The 20439-nt window shown below is 33.5% G+C and overlaps 1 protein-coding gene across 2 annotated transcripts in view; it reads left to right on the forward strand.

The window, feature by feature from the left end:
• LOC121738340 (glutamine synthetase 2 cytoplasmic-like) overlaps nucleotides 1-20439 on the forward strand; it is a 78850-nt gene that overhangs the window by 1034 nt on the left and 57377 nt on the right. The gene's annotated exons all lie outside the window — the stretch shown is intronic.

The raw sequence follows: 20439 nt of genomic DNA on the forward strand, positions 1-20439 counted from the left end.
ATCAATTTTGACATTCTTGAGAACCGTCACGATTTGCAAGATATTTAATAAAAAAAAATAGTTTTTGAAAATAACGTCACGTTTTTTATTTGGATTTTTGAAATTTACGTGGAATGAAATTCTACAACAACCATGTTCAAAGTGTGCTCTGCAGAGCCCTGGGGAGCTCCGCAAAGCCCTGTATCAGACACCAGCATGGAGACCAAATTTCATTCAAAGATGAAATATAATTCTTGTTTTGGGGGTTCGTCAAAATTGTCACTTCTTAAAAGGGTTACGCCACTAAAAAAGTTTGAGAACCGCTGTTCTACAACATCTATTGTGCTGTGTGCATGCTATGCTATGACGGTGTATATGGTCATAATTTATGCTCAATTAGCGTGAATAATTAGTGTAATTAGACTGTAGTCCGAAACAAATGCGGAAAACTACAAAGTACTATTATCTTCCACTTTGTTTATTGTAATGGGATTAGGCATATTAGCAACATCAAGCCACCTAACCTTTCTAAAGTAATTGTTTAGTGTTGTCATAATAGAACTAGAATATCTTATATCTTTATACGAGCAATTATATATATATATATATATATATATATATATATATATATATATATATATATATATATATATATATATATATATATATATATATATATATATATATATATATATATATATATATATATATATATATATATATATATATATATATATATATATATATATATATATATATATATATATATATATATATATATATATATATATATATATATATATATATACTTATACAAATTGTAGAGCACACTGTTTTACATGCTTCTTTAGCACCACACTCGAAAGCAAAAAGTTTCATTGACTTTGACATCTTTGTTGGGATATTTTTTATCGATGTTACCAGAAGGAAAAATAATATTATAGCTGTTATGTTACAAAAATACAACACAGTACCTTTTATTGAAAATATTTTATTTTAAAATACTATTTTCATAAAAGATTCTCAATTTTTTTATATTTACATATGTATTTTAGTTACAAATAACTCAGTAGTGACATCTAGTACAATTTATGATAAAATCTGATGCGAAAGCTTTACAAGCGCCATCTCTTATTTTGCGACGGAGTTATTAACTATTATTATCCTACCAAATTAAAAAGTAAGCATTTCATACAATAATTGGGTACTTGGCTGGTCTTCTTTATTTTGGAGGTTTAAAATTCTTATGTTACCGTGTCAAACATTCTAAGATCGTACACCCTGTTCCGAACTTTTACGATTGTTATTTCTATTTTACGTTATTTAATGTCAGTACTTTATATTATATACAGTGACGTAACCTTAAACCTATCAATGATAAATAGTTTATGGGTAAAGTTGTGTAATTGGGGGGCTAAATAAGCTTTAAAATTTGGCATAATATATAAATTTTAATTTAAAAAAATGAAATGTTATGTGCACACGGCTCAGCTGTTTTGATTTAAGGGGTACTTACCAGGGTTTTTTTTTCTAAAAGCTTTTGACACCAATTTTGTTGACATCGCGCGCTATAAACTGAAGTCCACGCGGACGAAGTCGCGGGCAACAGCTCGTATATTAAAATTTATAATATGTTAACAAGATGAACCTTGGTTCTGTGGTTGCACATTATACTGGTAAGCGGTTGCATTTCGTAATCTAACACTGAAGGTAAGGCCGGTAATACCACAAGTACTGAAGGGCTATGCTTTGCCTTTCATTGTAGGGGCAGCCTCCCCCCCCCCCCCCCCCTCAAAATAAACGCCAATTTTCCTGGCAAGTGGGAATTAAAAACGGGTTACCTACTCTGCGCAAAATGAAGTGTTAATGAAAGTTCATGATTTGTGTTTCAACTTTCAATACACCAGAGCGACCATCTTCTCGAAACAGGTATTTAAACTGATTTTTTTATAATTTATTCTTATTTAAGTATTTATTTCAATTTTAATTATTATCAATACCCTCACTCTTCACCTACCTAGTACTTTAGAAAAACCGAACAGTATTTTATTTTTGAAACAGAATAAACATAAAATTTCTTTTGCAACCTCGACATTTGAACTTAGAATTAAAGTTATTGATTTGTTTTCGTTAATTTTTAAACTTCTTAATAAATTATTGTACTAAGTATATAATATATTTATCTTTCAAGAAATAAATCTTTTCATATCTATATGACTCTATGATTGAGTACCAAATATTTACTTACTTACTTTCTCACTTAGTAGGTACGAGTCTTTTGACAATGCCGCTAATCTTTCATATCTTTTAGCAAATTGTAGTACAACTGTACAACTAAAGTAGTCGTAGATTGTATTGCTTTGCTTAGAAGATAAAAATTATCACCACATTACATTGTTGCATGGTAACAAAAACTTTATGTAGGCACTGGTTGAATATCTATTTATATACATATAATCACAAATTTTTGAGATAAGCTAATCGAAGCAACTTTTTTTAGATATCATTGATTATTATCTTTAATCACCTAGCACACAATCATTTAAGTACTTAATATGTTAGGGAGGTAGGTCTGTAGGAGTAGCCACAAAATTTCAGAAACTGAGAACAATGCCCGGTGTACATTATATTCCGACTGGAACGCAATTCACAAAATATCTTCACAGAATAGATACTTAATAGTGCAAGACATCTTGCCGTTTGTACCATAGAAAACTTTTATTTTGTCACCGACACAACGCGCAGTGTACTCTCATCACAAACTAAACACTAAACACATAAATCTAAACACTAAGCTAAACGAGCGTAATTTTGTGGGTCGTGACTCGTGAGTCACAGAATTTCTGCCGCGTAAATATATTTTCGAACAGAACCAAATATATTATATAAATAATATTATATATCATAGTGAATCAAACACGACTTTTGTATGAAACTGAATGCAGCAGAATTTCTGCTGCGTACGGCGTAAATAACTTTTCATACAAATCATGACTCACAAAATTACGCTCGTGTTACTCAAACAGGACTTTTGTATGAAACTGAATGCAGCAGAATTTCTGCCGCGTACGGCGTAAATAACTTTTCATACAAATCATGACTCACAAAATTACGCTCGTGTTACTCAAACCGGACTTTTGTATGAAACTGAATGCAGCAGAATTTCTGCCGCGTACGGCGTAAATAACTTTTCATACAAATCATGACTCACAAAATTACGCTCGTGTTAATCAATAAGGACTTTTGTATGAAACTGAATTCAGCAGAATTTCTGCTAGCTGAAATTCTGCGACTCACAACTCACAAATTACGCTCGTTTGGTCTCACCCTAAACATACTCTTTAAATGAGTTATACTCAAATTAATTCATCAATCAAATTAATAATAATAATAATAATAATAATAATAATATCTATGGACGCTTCACACCACGTCAGTCTGGCCCCGTGCTAAGTACCTGAAGGACTTGTGTTACAGGTACCAGACAACGGAAATATATTTAATACTTTTATACTATACATATATTTAAGATTTTTATTATATCATACACATATTTAATATACATCCAGACCCGGGAACATTGAAAACTTTTTGTTCCGTCGGCGGGATTCGAACCCGCGACCCCCGGCTTGAGCTACCGACGCGCTCACCACTGAGCCACAGAGGTCGTTAATAATTATGTAATGAGCCGTTACTGTGGCAAATATTTGGCAGAAGGCAGTTTGTCAATCAATGTCCAACAGACATGCGCCAGCCACGTGTAGATAGTACTACATAACAGCTATCGTGGATAGTTTACGCAAAGTGCTATCGACAATCAACACTGAACATTTCCACATTATATTTTAATAAAATTTTCGGATTGGATCATTATTCATTATCCAAGAACTTGCTCGATTTTTCTTCAAAATTCCTCGAAAAATTGCTTGTTTGTCGTGTTACGTGTATGTGTACTATAAGATGGAAATTGGGATTAGCCTGTTAAAACTTTTTTTTTAATTAACCTTATGGCGTCATCACAGACAAAAGGCTCTTGTCTGAATAGATGTCTCGAGTGTAAGGGAGAACAAAAGATACTAACACTATACATAATAATATATTATAACACTTACTAGAATCAACTTATAGTTATACTATCGTCATATTTTAGTCACGTTATGTCAATTAGGTAAATGTTATGCTAAGTACTCACATACGGTTTTGCTCGATAGTTTTACTCCGAATCGAAGGAAATGACATATTTGACATATTTAATTCCATTGGAGTCGGCTCGAAGCGAGCCCTCGAGCTGTCAGTTTTGCGGTCCACACGGTGGTTATTGCTCGATTTGGAGTAAAACTATCGAGCTAAACCGTATGTCAGTACTTAGCATAAGTCGTGATCTGTCAGATGTGTTTCACATAACGCGACCAAATTTGTATTGATCCATCTGCCTATGAATCTCTGAGCCTAATTAGCAAGAAGGTTGGAGGACGTCGGACGATAAAGTACGAAGAGACGTAACCCTGAAAATTATGTATGTATCTATTTGAGTAAGAGCTAATATCTATAAAATAGATAATTGATTTGTTATCATATTTTATCAATAAATACTTGACTTTCTATGTACGAAATAGCTTGCTTGCGCCTTATTTCTCTGAGCTCCTTACTAGAATTATCTAGAAAATAAATTGTAATTTTAAAAACATTGTCTTCTTCTTTGTTCTCATTTCTTTATTGTCTACATAAGGCACAAACACAATTTTATTACCAATGTAAATTAAAGTTAGGGAGATTATCACATTTTTTTACAAATATCAGCGATTTTCAGGTACCATTTTGAAGAATTAGGAGTCGTGTGACTCCTAATTCTTCAAAATACTGCGAGGATATTTTGGTTTCAAATGAAAGATAATAATATATTCATCCCCACGTCTAAACTATAAAATTTTTATAGACGTATACAAAATATCAAATATATATGTTTTAACCATCACAATAGTTGCAAAAGATTAAAAAAAATGGGCTAAATTTACACTGAAGTAAGGAAAATAAATATACAAAAAATTGTTGCCTATTTATTCCCCTGTACGAATAGCTAAATATTTTATATATAAATAAATAGCATTTCCATTTATAAGAAAAATGAGAAACGCTCTCTTTCTTCATACATTTTCGCCCTATCAAGAATACGGCGAGCGTCGTAACTCGTAGTAAACGTAAAATTATTGTGTTTAATCTAAACATATCTGACAAAAAAGGGAAGAAGATGCAGGTGAAAAAAAATTGAGGCTTTTAAAAGAATCTACTAAATAAAACGTTTTCATGAGTATTATCATTAACAATGTGTCAAAATGACGTAGTCAAAATGACTTGACCATGATTATAATAATTGACGAACAATTAGAGCAGCCTCTTTGTGAGTAATACACTGCTTAAATTATCGCCCAGAATGTGTTTGTTTACAAACAAAGGAAGCAGTCGATGAATAATTCAATGATTTTACCGACTACTGTATTGTTACGTTAGGGCCCAAGTGACCGTTTTCCTCAGAGCCACAACGAGAATTTCGCGTTGTGTCTGTTTCACTGTGACCACAACGCGTTGTAAGCTATTTTTCCGCTCACTGAGCGTTTTCAGTCTTTGACCGTAACATAATATACATACTACCCTACCTACGTGGGTGTAATTAAACAAAATTAAAAGGACTAGATGACCCGGTCAACTTCCTACCACTTCTTTCCTAATATAAAACCTTTCCTGGACATACACGAATATTTCAAGGTTGAAATTAGCCAAATCGGTTCTGCCTTTCTCGAAATTTAGCCAGAGTAACAAAATAATAGATAGATACAGACATCTGAGCATAGGTCATTAATTATACTTGTATTTGATCACGTATTCCAAGTTATTCAAGGAAAAACTCCGGACCAAAAAGCTCCTACGCCACAGATCTGAAACGGAAATACTCAGTGAATAAGACAGGTCGGCCAACACATGCACGCACAATTCCCTGAACCAATGCGATCAAAGTCCAGCTCTTCAGAAATATACTTTGTTTACCTTCAGAACCTATCACATTGATTTATACTCACTAAAAGCCGCACTTTGTGAGGGCTCGCGTCGTCACACCTTGACTGACTGTTGATAACACATCTACAAAGTACATAATTATAAATAAAAATTACTATGTTAAAGCACAAATCAATATTTAATAGGCGTGTTAGTTTTTCCGTAAAGTGTACCACAAAATGTAAAGGTTGTGGGATATACTAAGGATTCGCTCGCTCTGATTATGCGTTTGGGTTTTTCATTATGCATGTTTTTTCGTAGGAATTAATATTATGATATTAAGATTACAAGTAAATACTTGTTTATTTCTGCGGCCCCCTTAGGTTATTAGGTATCATGAGGTTATTTGCATTTCTTTGTAATAATTAATGTCTTGATTAATTTGAAATTAAGAAAATGTAAATTTATCCGTTGATTTTGGAGTTCAGTAAATGCGTGGGAGAGCCATGCTTCGGCACGAATGGGCCGGCTCGACCGGATAAATACCACGTTCTCACAGAAAACCGGCGTGAAACAGCGCTTGCGCTGTTTCACGCCGAGTGAGTGAGTTTACCGGAGGCCCAATCCCCACCCTATTCCCTTTCCTACCCTCCCCTATTCCCTTCTCTTCCCTACCCTCCCCTATTACCTCTTAAAAGGCCGGCAACGCACATGCAGCTCTTCTGATGCTGCGAGTGTCCATGGGCGACGGAAGTTGCTTTCCATCAGGTGACCCGTTTGCTCGTTTGCTCCCTTATTTCATAAAAAAAAAATTGCGTCATTATTTTCCAAACTAAGAATAACATAAAACTATATTTTGTTTACGTTTTTATTTGTCTTCTTGGAAATCCGGTTTTGATCAAAATATTTTTTCTTTGATGGCACAGAAAAACATTCATCTTATCTTTTATTATAAACTACGATAAAGTATAAACTATTGCGTAAGGTCCTATGAGTAAAACGTTCAATATAATGATTAATGTCTGGAGGTGATCTGTGGTGGAAAAACTGTGTCGGAATCCGGCTTGCTCTGGTCGCCTTTTGGTCTGTTAAATGTCTTGAAATCATAGAGAACTTCGAATCTGCTATTTGATTTTGATCATTCAATACTGTCAAACAGTTTTCATAATCAAACAGCAAATAATTAATTGTACATTGTCAAAATGTAGAAGCATTTTTAATAACAAATTAAGGTACCTACCTATAGGATAAAAATTAGAATTGGAGTTTTGATCACAGGACATAATATTATACCGTATACGTCATGAAAAGAAAAGAAAATAGGATTATTTACTTATCCATACTAATATTATAAATGCGAAAGTGTGTATGTCTGTCGGTCTATCTGTCTGTCTGTCTGTTACCTCTACACGCTGAACCGATTTTTCTAAAATTTAGTATGGAGATATTTTGAGTCCCGGGAAAGGACATAGGTGATAGGATACTTTTTATCACGGTAAAATATACGGTTCCCGCGCGATAATCGAAATTTGGCGCAACGGAGTTGCGGGCGTCATCTAATACCTAATTACTAATTATTAGTATAATCAATAATTATGTATTGATCCCTGACGTATTGATCTGCTCATTCCTCTGGACTAGGCCGACCATATTGCGAGAATGCCGTATGCGCTTGGTCAATCGTACGGACATGTATCGGTACGGAACGAACCCTTCGTGCGCAAGTCCAACTCGCACTTGGCCGGTTGTTATCTTTAGTTTATATGGCCAGTTAATCAGTACTCCTGCACACTGCGCGGTCCCTGCACACTGCACGGTCCCTGTGCACTGCCCGTTCACGTGATTCGTGAACGCTATCAAGCGATGACGAAAACATCGTAAAAATAAAAACAGACATGATTCACGCGCGGTCATTCGCACCCTTCGGAACGCTCCGATTGCATACGATCAACATCATCATCATCATACATCATCTAGTAATGTGGACTTTATCATCACCAATCATCACCATCACTTGGTGGGCCGTATCATCATCACTTGTATCACCAGAGTTATCTGAAAGTTAGAGACGAAGGTACTCGTATACACCAGCGGCTCTCAAAATGTGGTGGCGGAACCCATTTAAGAAGATTTTTGACGGACCCCCCAGAAAATGAAAGTTTCGTCTTTGAATGAACTGACTCCATGCTGCAGGCTTAGCGAAAGAATAGAGATGCTGACAGTTTTTGGGGACAAACCTACGAATAATAAAAACTAAGGAAACGTAACTCCCATATTATTACCGTTTTAAAGGTTCCTTTCAAGCTGTCATGTAACGTCAGCCTGATACCGCTCAAGGCCACCTAAATATTGCAAATGTATTGAAATGTGTACGTTTAGGTACACATTTTTTGACAAGTATTGTAGAACATGTTTTTTGACGGAGTTACTTTTCCTTAATTTTTATTATTCCTAGGGACAAACTGACATATTTCCTTTTTAAATCTACTTTACGATAAGAATAAACCTTTCAATCAAGGTGAACACGCTAAGCCTGCAGTGTCTGATGACTGATGAGTGGTGACATTTCTAAAAGCAATTTATATATCGCTCCGCGCTCGCAGAGCCCCTTCATAGCCTTTGCGGAGCCTCAGGAGTCAGGGGTCCGCGGAGCAAACTTTGAGAGTATGTGCTGCGATATGCAATTTTTTTAATACTTATATATACATTTTCGTCAGTTTTTCAATTTAGTACGGTGTTAATTTATAATATTGGAAAAAATACAACACAATAGCCTATTCTACTGTCGTACAAAATATTTATCAATTCGCTCAGTAAACACTATTGAAACTAGGCTATCTGTATAAAGTCCTTCAATTACTTTATTGTCTTTTTATTGATAACAGTATTTATTTTGATAACATTACTATTATTATAATGTTGATATAGCTGACAATTTACATGGTAACAGCAAACAACTGGTATTATTGGCATTGCGAAATTATTCTGAGAGAGGGAAAAGTTTTTTGAGTAATACTTTAAGAGGAGTTCACACCGCCCTTTTTTCCATACAAACGTTGTCCCCTGTTTCCTCCCTGGATAATGCTAGTAGAGTTATAATTTTTTTCCTAAATATCTACGGCCACTAATACAATGTCCCTATGTTTTCTTTTTTTTCATAATTTAATTATTAAATAAGATATGAACGTTCAAAAACCCAAAAAAATGACCAGATTTTCCGCTGTGTTCAAACATCCAGAAAAAAGAATTGGCTAGATTTTACAAAAATAAAAAATAAAACATAGGAACACATCTCAAGCCTTTCTTTAATCTTTAATGAAAAAGTACTTAAATCGGTTAAGTTTTGGAGAAGGAATCAGGGGACAACGAATCGTTGATTTTCTGCAGTTATCTCTATCGCGTTCTGCGGTATAGGCTTGAGGTAAGGGAGACAGCTATAGATATTATACGTACTTTTTTTTTTTTCATTTCTCTAGCCCCTGGTGTATCCTCTTAATAATAAAAACAAAATTAATATGTCGTGTCTGCTTTAAAATTATCTTTTCCATTAAGTATTTTTATTAGCATAATTACACTTTAACGTACTCAGATAAGTACTAAAAATATGTTAACACATTAAGATAACGACACTGCACCGTATTTAATCAAGATATTGAACGCTTCATATTGTTATTTGTTAATGACACTTTCCGTTAGCTTTATCAAAGTTTATTTGTATCTAATTGTAAGTATATTAAAATAATAATTTAAAATTGTTCTTTAAAAGTTATACCAAAAGCAACACAAAGAATTCTGTTGTAAACTACATAGGCATTAGGCACAGCACATAATATATTTTGTTTACTAGGTAAGAAAGTGAAGATAGTTGTTTAGACTTCCTCTCACTGTGAAGGTTAAATTTTATAGATCATCTTTATAGGAATGAGATATCCTTAGATGAATGATTGGTCTCGCGCTCGCGCTACGACTAGATACCGTCGGAGTACTTGAAAAAATGCGGCAACAAATCATACGCCTGATAAGGCGTAACCGCGCCAGTCGCGCCGCAAGCTTCGGGTGAGGTAGATGTGTCGATAATTTTCGAAATTTTAAGTTACGTCCGTAGCAAAATGCCAGTTTGCGTAGTGAGACTCTGCAATAATAACACTACAAGAAACAAGAAAGGTACTGGCATCACATACCATCAGTAAATATTATATAAATCGTCATAAACACAGAAAAATAATATAAACCTGAAAATTCGGATCGGAGTATCGCTTGATGTTCAGTGTTGCCAATTACCATAAACTAAAAATTCCCAAATTTTTCTGAGATTGTGATTTTTATTCATTTATTTATTATATCTTATTTTTTTATATATACATAGTGGCTGAGTGGATGAGCGCATTAAAATCTCTAGCTAGGGTAGCTGGTTCGAATCCCGCCAACAGAACAAAAAGTTTTCAAAGTTCCTGGATCATGAATGTGTATTAATAAAAATGTAATATGAGTATCATATTATAATAAAAATCTTAAATACAGTTTATATTTTATGTAAGTACACAATACACAAAACAAATTTAACATTTGCTTTTTATGACTCATTCTTAACTTTCGTTAAACTTCCTACCATTGTTTTTGTATTGTTTTCTCATCAATATTGTACCCATTATATTTCGTTGACCTAAACAACGTTGTTATTTTATCGCATTCTTTTCGAATGGACTTTATTCCAATGGTAAAGATTATCCGGTGATTGAAAAATCAGCACTTACTATACAACAATAATAAATTACAAGACCACAGCAACTAATTTTTCCCCATTGATTGGGCACCAGTCACGTATCTGGCAACCCAATTATCTACGCACACAACAATATTTGTGCATTGTTTTACACATACTACAATATTGAGGTGCCGCATTCGGGAATCTGTGTTTTCTATACAGCGCGGTATCTAGTCGAGCGCGAGACCAATCATTTATCTAAGGAGATATCTCTACTAATTTTCCACTAGGCTTAGCTTAGCGCATCCCTGAAAAGAAAATTAAATAAAATTAAGACTTGACCGTGTCAACAACTCAACACCGTCGGGACCCATTAAAAACTTAACGGACCCATCAAATATATAAAAAAAATACTTTTAGGGTCCCCTCAGTTAAAATCGCGCGAACGAAATAATATTGCAGGTACTGCAAGAGTAGTCGGCAAACAGTCTTCACCTCTGGGGAGTAAGAATAAAAATATATTATAGTTAATATCAGATAAATCTGATGTAATTTTTCTTATAACCTACATTTTATTCGCAAAAGAAAAAGTCACCACTAAGATAAGGTATCGATTCAGGTCAGCTGACTAGAGGTCAGGTCGGTTCATAAATATTCCTGACACCAGCTATTTTAGTGTATTAACGTGAATTTCTTTTTAGGACTTGTGTCCGGGTTTTTTTCGGTAGTTTATGTTACCAATAGCTCAGTTATACTCTAACTAAACTCTAAAGTCTAAACTACTCAACTGTTATTGACTCATTATATCACTCATAATACTTATTAGGGTTCCGTAGCCAAAGGGTAAAAACGGGACCCTATTACTAAGTCCGTCTGTCTGTCTGTCTGTCTCCAGGCTGTAACTTAAGAATGGTTATAGTTAGACTTCTGAATTTTTTACAGATTGTGCATATCTGTTGCCGCTATAACAACAAATACTAAAAATAAAATAAAATAAATGTTTAAGGGGGGCACCCATACAAGAGACGTGATTTTTTAGCCTTTTTTGCTCGTAATCAATAATGGTAACAGTTAGGCACTTGAAATTTTCACAAATTCACTAATTATATTTTTAATTTAGTAATTAATAATAATATTAAAATAAAGTAAATATTTAAGGGGGGCTCCTATACAAAAAACAGATTTTTTGTCTACTTTCGCTCTATACCGGTACGGAACACTTCGTGCACGAGTCCGACTCGCACTTGGCTTATTTTACGCTCTTCTCATCACATACACAATTCACAATACACTTTTCATACGCAATTTTTCTTTATACAAAAGTCAATAGCATTTTTTTTGTAATTTATATATCGGTAGTGCATCTATATTGTACGAGCTCATCCAATCAATTGCGCTTTTGAATAATTAAGGTGACGCCTTGTTAATTTGGCTGCAGCGATATCGATTTTTCTCAAGAATGACTAAGGCTAAGAAATCAAAGTTTATTGTCAGTATTCATCATGTCTTTATCTATTTGAATTACCCATAGCATAACACGATTTGTCAACTTGTACAGAGTAATTAATCAAAAAGACCTCTATAAAAACAGGGATTCTAATTTTGCCTACAGAGGAGAGTGATTTAAGCTTCCAAAATTTGTACAAAGATTAGTTCAAGCATATACTATAATTTGCCCATAGCTTATATGAAAATATATATTTATGCCTTTAAAATTACGCAACAAAAACCATTTTGTCGCTTACGCCCTTTCCATTTCTTGCTGTTCCAATTCTTGTTTTCTATGAGAAGCCGACCCGGCCTCTGGTATACCTGAGTATAGTCGCGAGGGGTTCCAACTTCCAGTGACAAATTTTTTAACCCTCGGTTGGTCGCGCTTTTAAAATAACGCCGTTGGTCACCTGGGGTCTTTGAAAGCCCGAAAATTAAATGACATAAAAGTAGCATAAATTTATATATTTCTTAACTTTTTTCTATAAACTATTGATATTTAATTCAATGTTAATCAGATTTAATCAAAAGATTAATTATATTTTGAATACTTATAACCAAAACTTACAAATTAAAAATAGAAGTCAAAAAAATTCAAGTGGAAACCGTGAGTTGGGAAAATTAAAAAAAAAACAATATTATTTTAAAATTGTGGTAAAACGTGTAGGTAACTAAAATAACAGTTAAATTTCCTATAACTAAGATTGAAATTTAAAAAGCTAAGTTTAAATAACATATAAACTATTGAATGTTAAACATTGACAAATTTTCAGCAACAAAACCTTACATATTTTATACATTTTCCTGTTCTAATACTTTAAACGTATGGTAAATATACCGACAATTAGTTTCTAATTATCACCAAAAAATAATCATCATCATTTTGGTCTACATAGCAAAATATGCATTTTTGGAAAAGTGCGTCTAAAACTTTTTATATGCAATATAAAACAATAGGAATTAACACACGAACAATTTAATTGGTTTATTATTAAAACACAAGGAAAATCATAAAAGAAAAAATATCAAATCGAATTTAGTTACGCGGTTGGTCATCTAGGGTCTTTAAAGACCCCAGCGTAAATAAACACATCTGTAACACATAATACATACACGCGAGCTCAGATTAGTGGCAATTATATCGAAAAATAATTCCTTTTAGGAAGCTACCTGAAGAGCGGAGTTGCTAAGATTAATTTAAAGTACCTGGATGACCGAGCTTTGCTCGGTATAGCAAACACTCATTGACTTCGTGTTACTTAATAACGCCATCTGCTGGTCGTTAAAACAATCAGTTGCTAACAAAATAGTATTATAATTCGCCAATAGAGTCATATTTTTCAGTTTATCGATTATCGATAAAAAACCGATAAAATAACATTAGCTGAAAATAATGATTCTTAGCTAGATCGATTTTTCGCCCCCGAAACGTGGAGATGAATATTTTATCTTTCATTTGAAACCAAAATATCCTCGCAGTGTCACCCCTAATTCTTTAAAAACCTGAAAATCGCTGATATTTGTGAAAAGATGTGATAGCGTCCTTAAAATACTAAGTCAAGGTTTAGAATGAGTTTAATAAACTTTTGCCATCCAAGTGACTTTTGGGTGACTCGGTGATTTTCCTCTGGACGCGCTCGGCTGACGAACTTTGTTTACCCACGAATTAGATCACTTGGGAAAATAGTGAACTAAGATGAGTATTTTGGGCATGTTTTTCATAAACAGAGTTGGTTCTTAAGGTAGTCCAAGCATATTATGGGTTCCTTGTGACTCGGATGTCTTATAAGTTACAATAATAATAATCTATATATTAATACGTGAGCCAAAAACTTTGTATCCCTTTTGACGAAAAATTGGGAAACGTAGGTGAATGAAATTTTGCACAGTTATAGTTTACTTATATGGTGAAGGAGTGCATCGAGCTAATATTATTTTGATATTATGCTTTTATCATACTTTTTTAAACAAATAACCACATAGTTTATTATAATAACACACATAGTGTACTATAGTGTACTATTTTAAACAAATAGTACACACACTACTACACACATACTAGAAAAAATGACATTTTTTTGAGTGACAAGCCTATATATACGAATTATACTCTTTTATTTATGGTTGAAGTATGGTGACAAATTGAAAATGGATTATAGGTTTTTATTGAATCTTAGATACAGCTATTAGACAATGCTTACACAGCCAGTTTGAGATCAAGTCAATATTTTTTTACAAAATATAGGTACTAGTCTTAATGTCGTTGAAACTAAGGTCGAATTTCGACCATTGGGATCTCTAGTTATTGTAAAAGGTTGACGCCGTTAACCCTCGGTTGGTCGCGTGGGGTCTTTAAAAGCCCGGAGTTTGCGAATGGACAAAACCGATAATATAGAAAGATGATTGCAACAGGAGATGTCAGACGACGAGGTTATGTCAGACGAAGATTGTAGTGACGTGGAACCCGATTCAGTCGAGTATGCTGTTCAGGTTGAAGACTGCACATCTGATGTGGAAAAACTTTAAGTTTGCAAAACATATTTCACGTGTGATCCAAAGAAAAGCAAAACTGCTTACTTATGTATAATACCATAATATAATTATGGAATTATGTGCAAGGTGCTAATAATTTGTTTGGAGTGTGCCAAAAAAATATGCTCCGACTGCCGCGAAAAATTATAAATATTTGGGGGTTGCAATTTTGTTGAATTTGAAGATTAATGTTAAATTTTTTTTATTTGATTTTATAGTTGAACTCCTTAGTTTATAGAAATAAGTCAAAAGAAGTTGATTATTTAAGTTCCTATGTCTGTCAGATCTCTTAATTTAAGAAGGGTATATTTTTTTGTTAAAACTACTAGTCTTGAAAGATTATAATATATATCAAGATGTTATTATAGTTTATGTTATTTGAAGGTCTGAAATAGAAGTCCAAAGCATAAATAAGTATTTTACTCATTTAAGTCATTTCTTGATACCATAGAACCTGAATTTAAGGTGATTGTTCATGAGCGGTCTCCAGGACCGCACGTAGGTGGTTATGTTACAGAAATAGGTGGTAGGTAGTTAAGGGTTAAGTAATTTAACTGAAATATAAAAATAAATCAAAAAAGTTTTAATTTCCTTTTAGAATCCTTCAAGGGCGAGTCCAACTCGTACTTGGCCGATTTTTTATTATTAAAGCAAAAGGTTTTTTTTTATGTAATAAGGGGGCAAACGAGCAAACGGGTCACCTGCTGGAAAGCAACTTCCGTCGCCCATTGACACTCGCAGCATCAGAAGAGCTGCAAGTGCGTTGCCGGCCTTTTAAGAGGGATCAGGGTAATAGGGGAGGGTAAGGAAAGGAAGGGAAGTGAATAGAGGAGGGTAGAGAAGGGAAGGTAAGGGAATAGGGCAGGGGATTGGGCCTCTGGTAAACTCACTCACTCGGCGAAACACAGCGCAAGCGCTGTTTCACGCCGGTTTCCTGTGAGAATGTGGTATTTCTCCGGTCGAGCCGGCCCATTCGTGCCGAAGCATGGCTCTCCCATGTATAAAAGGTTTATTTATTTCGGCTTTATTCAAATTTTACCTACAGCTACGTAGCGAAAGGGTGCTTTATCGTATGTATTATAGGCTCGTCATTCAAAAAGATGGTAGTTTGCAACATTGTAGTGTGTAATGTTTTATTTGCTAAAAAAATGTATGATAAAAGCATAATTTCAAAATAATATTAGCTCGATGCACTCCTTCACCATCTTAGCTATAACTGCGCAAAATTTCATTCACCTGCGTTTCCGCATTTTTCGTTAAAAGTGATTCAAAGTTTTTTATTATGATGATGTACCTACCTAAATTATAAATAAAACTAGTAAATTGAGAAGACAATAAATAAGTTTTTTTGGCAACTTAAATTAATATCATGCGAATTACGATGCAGGGTTTTTCCTTCTGACTCACTTTTCGGTGCATGTTTCCAAACGGCCGACAGGTTTTAAAATTGCAAAACATGACATACATACAGATAGGGTTGTCAAATGAAAAATTTCAGATTGATCGTGTGAGAATCGACAGTCGAAAAAATATTTATGTGACTATCGGCAACTTATTATTATTTTTTCTTTCTTTTATCTTGGAACATACCTTGTAAATCACAGACCGTACAAGTTAAATAGTTTTTATCGCTTAAATACGCCGCCGATTCACTTGTTCAAACAAATCAAACAAAATGATTGACACCTAGAATTCTGACAGCAAAAAATCAAAATCAAAAATATTTTTATTCAGAGTAATTTTTTTACAAAAACTTAACCGAACGTCGATACTACGGTGCCTACCACCGGTTCGGGAACTAACCCGGCGAGAAGAACCGGCGACAGATCCTATACGTGTTGTTAGTGTAAAAAAAATAGTAACTACTGCGATTCGCTCAGAAATTTTATATAAATTAAGTAATGTAAATAGGGTAACGTAAAAGCACGACAATCAAGGACAACATTATAAAACCTAAAAAAATGCTAATTTACTTTGAATCTTATATCATAAGTAACAAAATCGTCATTCCAGTAACCTCACGCTTAATTATGAATCAGAAAGTTAAGTATTAAATATTAATGCTATAGAAATTTCACTAGGGTACTCGACATATTTGGGTAGCAAAAAAAGGACATTTCTTTTTGTATAACATTTTGTTGTTGTAGTTAATTTGTTTTAATTTTTTTATCAACAAAATAAACGTATACGTTTGAAATTGATATTTACGTAACTAGTAAATACATCAATGTAACAATCGAAAACAAAAACTCGTCATATATTACTCATATTATGGTTTCATTATTTATCACTAGACGCCAACAAAAATCTAAAAGTGTAATAAAATGTTGGCTTTACCCAAGTAGGTATAGTAATAGTAGTTCTAACAGATCTAACTTATCCACTACTATAACAGAGAAGTTGATGTTGAGTTGGCAGATGACGGACCTATGTAATTTGGTTATGTCAAACTCAGCCGACAAATCACGACTACAAGTTGGAACCAAGCGACACGCGACTCGCGACACTGGTTTCTAATGTACATAGCTTAGATAAATGATAGGTCTCGCGCGCGCGTCGTAGAGCGAGCGCGAGACCTTATTCATCTAAGGTACATAGTGATATTTGATATTTCTATGAAACACCCTCCGCAGCACAGTGTTTTAGAAATCCCCAAAATCGGACATGACTAAGTTAATGCAATGAGTCGATGGCGTCTTATATTTCAAATGCAAGAGTAGAACTCCAGTGTGCGCATTTTACTTCGTTTTTGAGAAAATCAATTTTTAAATTAGTCATTTTTTGACTCCCTGAAAACGAAATTATTTTATTTAAATTAATTACGAGGGTTTGTAAACTTGCTACCCAGTTGATTAGATTAATCATTAAGAGATACCACATTTTGTACTTTATTTCATTCCTACAATTCAAGTAGTTCCTGAGATTTTAATGTTTTTAAATATTTAGACTTTATTTTTTTTCTGCTTTCCTATATGATTTCCACACTTTCTGTCCAAACTGAAAAATACTTTGGTATAGTCTTTACACCACAATATTTTTATTTTTTGTGAATCGAGTCTCATACCAGAGATTTACGAATTTCAAATTTTTATTCGCGCCTTAAAAATATTTAGAGCAAAGTTTCATCAAACATTTTTTTTAATAATCGGTCACATAATAAAACATTTACAATTTAAATAATCAGTCAATTATTAATCAGTCAAATAATAAAACATTTTATTCTTTATCACATTGGTCGTCAAAAATGCTGTCCACATGTTAACACATGATATTTTTTTAACACTTCGATGAAACTTTGCTCTTAAAATTGTTAAGGCGCGAATAAAAATTTGAAATTAGTAAATCTCTGGTATGAGACGCGATTCACAAAAAATAAAAATATTGTAGTGTAAAGACTATACCAAAGTATTTTTCAGTTTGGACAGAATTTGCGGAAATCATATAGGAAAGCATAAAAAAAATAAAGTCTAAATAATTAAAAACATTAAAATCTCAGGAACTACTTGAATTGTAGGAATAAAATAAAGTACAAAATGTGTATCTCTTAATGATTAATCTAATCAACTGGGTAGCTAGTTTACAAACCCTCGTAATTAATTTAAATAAAATAATTTCGTTTTCAGGGAGTCAAAAAATGACTAATTTAAAAATTGATTTTCTCAAAAACGAAGTAAAATGCGCACACGGGAGTTCTACTCTTGCATTTGGAATATAAGACGCCATCGACTCATTGCATTAACATAGTCATGTCCGATTTTGGGGATTTCTAAAACACTGTGCGCAGGCAGACCACAGCTAGTGACACTTATTCATAGAAATACATAGAAACCAGTATAATTTTCGCGACGACACGTCGTCTGCTGCCGCTTTATGTAGCCGGCTTCCAACTTGTACCTTAACCACAGAATATGTGTAATAATATAATTATTAGTACTCCGTAACACGTAACGTAATAGTTGACGGTTAGTGAACCGTCAACTGCCTAATGAATCAATTTTTTTCGATGGTACTTCTTTGATGCTTCCAATTCTGCCGTTTGCGATTTTGACAACCCTATTAGTAATATTTTAAACTGATTATTTCCTTGAAATCACGAAAGCAAAATTTCAGGATAATTGGGATAATTAAAAATAAAAAAATCTTTATGCACTGTACTATTTACTGTTCAACGTTTTCGTTTATCGAAAAGGCAAGCTGTTATGATCAAAGTGTTTTCATGTAGCTCATTCTGTAGTAAGAATCTTAGAAACGTTCATAGAATACTAAATTAACAAAGTATAAACAATAGGATAATGAATAATGTAAGTTAGATCGCCAACACCTACTAAAGATAGATAATAGATATAATTAATTAGTTGACACTGTTATTGTTTTGTATCGTAAATTCACATTACCATAAGTAATAAAGATACTTTTACTTACCCCATTACTAGATGACGTATATTTTTCCATGATGAAACGAGTTCTAACTTCTTTCCCGTGATTCAAAGTACATAATATACTCTCCATACCGAATTATATCAAAATTGGGTCAGCGGTATAAGCTGTTACCTCAATAGACATGCAGAAAGACACTTTTTCGCATTTATAATAATATTAGCATGGATTATAAGTGTAAAATAAAAGTGAAGAGACATAATATTATCCCGCTTCTAATTACACATTAATATGTATACTTACGTTACATACGTTGCTATCCTAAATATTTTGGATTCATAATATCAACAAAATTATGCAGAGCTAATCAATACTGTAATTAAAATTCATAATTAAATTATTGATTATTGTTATTGATTGCTATTGTCATTTTTATCAGGCATTGTACTAATTTTAATGCACTTTAAATAATTATTTTTATGGTGCAGATAACTTAAAATACATCCATGGACCAAGGTGTGTTCTACCTGTGACTCTTCACGCCCAAACCTCCGAACCAATTTTGCTGAAATTTGCTAGGGACATACTTTGAGTCCCGGGAAAGGACCTGGGAAACTTTTGAACCCGAAAAAAATTACGGTTTCCGCGTATTAAACGGATTTTGGCGCAACGGAGTTGCGGGCGTAATCTTTGTTCTACAAAGATACTTAATTTTTTTTACTGTATTATTAGCAGCTGCATAATATAATTTTAGTGATTTAGTTCCATTAGCGCAACTGTTTTATCACAATTGTGTGTGTAATCTCTGTAAATACACGTCCTTGTCAATATGCAGCGTCATCTGACTTTGTGCAGTGTGCATTTTCTAGGTCAGGCGGTGGTTCCCCTCGTATTATTTATAGCCTGTTTAGTATAATAGTGTTATAGACTATACAGTAGGTATACGATATATTTATAGCCTGATTAGTATAGAATAATTATACAGCAGGTATAGGTCCGTAGGTACACAATACACATGATACAACTTACAACTTACAAGGTACCAAAACTAAGTGATAATACTTGGCGTGTTTGTGTCCCTTTAGTTTAGAGTTTACTGTGAAAGTAAGCACGCTGAAAGTTACTTTTTTAAATTTTTATTGGGTAAATACAATTATTAGTTTTTCGTTTGACTTGAAGATACTGCTCCCAGCAGAAGGCCGCCAAATCGAACTGTTTTTTTAACACGCTTTTATAAGTTTGAGCGGAGCGGTTCTTACTTCTTATAGAAACTTAGAATTCAATAGTAACTATTTTGCCAGTTGCCACTGCTACTTACAGTATTCTCAATACAGGGGACTTACATTCACCCTAAATTATAAAAA

Source organism: Aricia agestis, chromosome Z (genome assembly GCF_905147365.1).
Source record: "Aricia agestis chromosome Z, ilAriAges1.1, whole genome shotgun sequence".
Taxonomy (NCBI): Eukaryota; Metazoa; Arthropoda; class Insecta; order Lepidoptera; family Lycaenidae; genus Aricia; species Aricia agestis.